This window comes from Mandrillus leucophaeus, unplaced genomic scaffold (genome assembly GCF_000951045.1).
Source record: "Mandrillus leucophaeus isolate KB7577 unplaced genomic scaffold, Mleu.le_1.0 Scaffold755, whole genome shotgun sequence".
In the NCBI taxonomy this organism is placed as follows: domain Eukaryota; kingdom Metazoa; phylum Chordata; class Mammalia; order Primates; family Cercopithecidae; genus Mandrillus; species Mandrillus leucophaeus.
Window position 1 is genome coordinate 121,679 of NW_012108197.1, and position 4,479 is coordinate 126,157.

Consider the following 4,479-nt stretch of genomic DNA (forward strand, 5'->3'; position numbering starts at 1 on the left):
CCATCTCATAAGCTACACCTTGACCTAACGTTTTTATGGGGATACTTGTGCTTACTTTGTGACCTTTACTAGGGTTTGCTGAGGATGGCGGTATATAGGCTAAGCAAGAGATGATGAGGTGAATCGGGGTTTATTGGTTATAGAACAGGCTCCTCTAGAAGGATGTGAAGCACCACCAAGTCCTTTGAGTTTTAAACTGTTGCTTGTAGTATTCTGGCGAGTAGTTTTGTTTTAACTATTGAGGTTTAGGGCTAAGCATAGCGGAGTATCTAATCTCAGTTTGGATTTTAGCTACTATGTGTTCAGAAGTTTTAAAGCCACTTTCGTAGTTTATTTTACATCAGCTAGGGTTTTTTACAATTTAGATGGGGCTTAGCTTTATTGAGACTATATCTAAAACACTCTTTACGCTGGTCTTTATTAGCTTAGGTTAATCGTATGGCCGCGGTGGCTGGCACGAAATCAACCAACCTGGGTGTTAGCATAGCTTAGTTAAACTTTCTTTTATTGCTAAAGGTTTGTCACTGTTGTTTCCTGTGGGGGTGTGGCTGAGCAAAGTGTTTTGAGCTGCATTGTGCGTGCTTGATACTTACTCCTTTTGAGCGTGATGATTTAGAGGGTGTTTTCACTGGGATGGGGATACTTGCATGTGTAATCTTGCTCAGAGCTAATAGAAAGGCCAGGACCAAACCTGTCTGTTTATGGGATGTGTAGGTCTGTCTAGACATTTTCAGTATCTTGCTTTAGGAAGGTTAAGCTACATAAATGGGTTTTGTTGAATTTTGGAGATATGTATATATGGTTGTGAGGAGTTGTCTTTGGGGTTGTGGTAATAGGAGTGTGGGTCTGGTAGTGGGTAAATATGTAGTTTGAGTAAAATTAGGGAAGAAAGAAAATTGAAGTCAAAAGTAGTGAAGTGAGACGAAAATTGCGTTAGTTGAGGGGTGGCTGTTAAAGTTGTGCATAGCTAAAAGATAAAAATATAGGCTCTGGCTGAGCCTGATTGAGGCTTTTGTTTTTGGGGTTTGGCAAAAGTATGTTTTTGAGGGGGAAAGGTCAGAGACGGGGGAGGGGGGTTTGGTAAACATTTTGTTGTAGTCTGCGGTGTGGAAGGAGTATTGTCGGTATGTTTGGTTATTGTTACGTCCTACAAGCATGAATTAATTATCCAGAGATAGAATTTTCTCTGGAGGAGTGGCAATGTCTGAATACTGCTGAGCAGAATTTATATAGAAATGTGATGTTAGAGAACTACAGAAACCTGGCCTTTGTGTTTTCTTTATTTTTGTATGAATATGCTTTCACTTCTTCCTTTTTTGTGTGTCTATACAGGTTTTTTCTATGGTACCTTAGGGATTACATAAAACCTTTAAAAGATACAACAATATATTTTAATCCGGTAAAAAATTAACTTTAGTTGCATGTAAAATTTCCTCATTACATTTGCCCTCAACCTTGTTTTTATCGTTGCTAATTATCTTTTTATGTTGCATATTCATTAACAGGTGTTTCTAATAATTTCTATGCTTTTATCTTTCACATTTTAAAGAATAATTAAAAATGCTTTTTCCACCATTATGATAATGCTAAGGAATTCTGTTTTGTGTATGTGCGGAAGTTTTTCAAAAAGTTATGTATTTTTATAAAATTATGTGTTGTTCTCCTTCATCATGTTATTTTCAGTGGAAGGAATTCCTTTCAGCATCTTTAATATGTAGGGCATATGCAGCGCCAATATATTTTTTCTGAATTTGGTTACTTTGCAAGGTCTTTTTATTTTTATTTGTTAGGACAGTTTTGCTGATAGTATTATTCTCACTTGACAATTATTTCCTTTAGGACTTTGACTATATCGTATAGTTTCCTTCTAGCCTGCAAAAATTTATTGACAAATTTACTGGTTATCTCATTAGACCATGCTTTTAAATGACACATCACTTTTACCTTGAAGCTCTCAAGATTCTCCCATTGTTTGTGACTAAAAATTGTGCCTATATATGTGTTTGTTAGAAATATCTTTGTGTGGCAGGGCATGGTGGCTCATGCCTGTAATCCCATCACTTTGCCAGGCCGAGACAGGCTGATCAACTGAGGTCGGGAGGTAGAGACCAGCCTGACCAATATGGAGAAACCCCATCTCTACTAAAAAAAATATATAAAAATTAGCCGGCCCTGGTGGCGCATGCCTGTAATCCCAGCTACTCAGGCAGCAAGAAGCAGGAAAATCGCTTGAACCCGGGAGGTGGAGGTTGCGGTAAGCTGAGATCACGCCACTGCGTTCCAGCCTGGGCATTAAGAGCAAAACTCGGACTTAAAAAAAGAAATGTCTTTGTGTGTATCCTAGTCTGTTTGTTGAGCTTCTTCATTTCTGCATCATATTTTATTAGTTTTAAAATTTTTTCGGTTATTTCATTTTTACTTTTACATTTCATATTTTTACCTCCACAATTTCTAGGGTTTACTGATATTTTAAATATTTTTGTTATTTTCTTTTTTAGTTTTAATTTCATTTATTTTAGTGCTGAATTTACTCCCATGCCATGTTTGTGTTTCTTCAGTTTATTCTGGGACACCTTTTTTTCTGGGTAATGTCCTTTCTTGGATTAAGAACAATTTGTTCCTTTTCAGTACAGATCATCTTTAGTTCATTCTGGAGAGAAACGAGAGAAACCCTACAAATGTGAAGTATGTGGCAAAGCTTTTAGCCAGTCCTCAACGCTTACTACACATAAGGTAATTCATGTTGGAGAGAAATTCTACAAATGTGAAGAATGTGGCAAAGCCTTTAAGCAGTCCTCACATCTTAATACACATAAGAAAATTCATACTGGAGAGAAATTCTACAAATGTGAAGAATGTGGCAAAGCCTTTAGCCAATTCTCAAACCTTACTACACATAAGGGAATTCATTCTGGAGAGAAACCCTACAAGTGTGAAGTATGTGACAACGCTTTTAAATAATCCTCAACCCTTACTACACATAAGCAAATTCATGCTGGAAATTCTACAACTGTGAAGAATGTGGCAGGACTTTTAACCAATCCACAAACCTTACTACACATAAGAAAATTCATACTGGAGAGAAACCCTACAAATGTGAAGAATGTGGCAAAGCCTTTAAGCAGTCCTCAAACCTTAACAGTCATAAAAAAATTCATACTGGAGAGAAACCCTACAAATGTGAAGAATGTGGCAAAGCTTTTCGCCAGTCCTCACACCTTACTACGCATAAGATAATTCATACTGGAGAGAAACCTTAAAAATGTAAAGAATTTGGCAAAGCTTTTAACTCTTCCTCAACTCTTACTAAACATGAGAGAATTCATACAGAAGATAAACCTTACTTATGTGAAGAATGTGCAAAGCTTTTAACTGGTCCTCAAACCTTACTGAACGTAAGGTAATTCATACTGGAGAGAAACCCTACAAATGTGAAGAATGTGGCAAATCTTTTAACCATTTCTTATTTCTTATTAACCATAAGGTAATTTATATGAAGAATGTGGCAAAACTCATAAGTGGTCCTCAAAACTTACTGAAAATGAGATAACTCGTACTGGAGAGAAATCCTACAAATGAAAAAATAAATGTGGAAAGCTTTTAACTGGTCCTCAAAACTTACTGAACATAAGATTATTTATACTACAGAGAAAACCTAGAAATGTGAAGAATGTGGCAAAGCTTTTAACCAATTCTCAAACCTTACTAGACGTAAGAAAATTTTTGCTGGAGATAAACCCTACAAATGTGGTAAAGCTTTTAAGTGGTCCTCAAAACTTACTGAACAAAAGATAATTCACAGTGGAGAGAAACCCTACAATGTAAAGAATGTGGCAAAGCTTTTAAGTAGACCTGAGAACTTAATAAGCATAATTCTTAAAGGAGAGAAACTACAAATTTAAAGACTGTGCCGAAGCTTTTAACTGGTTTTGAGAACTAACTAGACATAAGAAAATTTATACTGGAGAAAAACCCTACAAACGTGAAGAATGTGGCAAAGCTTTTAACCAGTCCTCAAACCATATTGAAGGTAAAATAACATACTGGAGACAAACCCTAAAAATGTGAAAAATGTAACAAGGTCTTTAACTGGTCTTCAACTCTTACTGAACATCAGAGAATTTATACAGAAGATAAAGCCTACAAATATGAAGAATGTGACAAAGTCTTCACATATTGAATCACAATATGTGATTCAATTTTTGTTTTTACTAAAAATGAGTCTTTAAATGTTGAGTTACAGTAAGAATTAAAATCCATTAACACATAAATAATGTTATGGCTAGTGCTCAGTACAAATTAACTATTAATAAAATATTCATATGCTAAATTCCATTAATACATACTTTAACATATTTTTACATAATACACAAGTTTCTCAATCAATAAATATATATTTAATTTTTAAAATGTGGTAAATGGAATACAATTCAGCCTTAAGGTAAATCCAATAATTTGAAAGAATATATATTTGGAAGA

General features: G+C 35.1%; 1 pseudogene; it reads left to right on the forward strand.

The window, feature by feature from the left end:
* Positions 1-84: 84 nt before the first annotated feature.
* On the forward strand, positions 85-4,180 carry LOC105529215 (annotated as a pseudogene).
* The last annotated feature ends 299 nt before the right edge of the window (positions 4,181-4,479 follow it).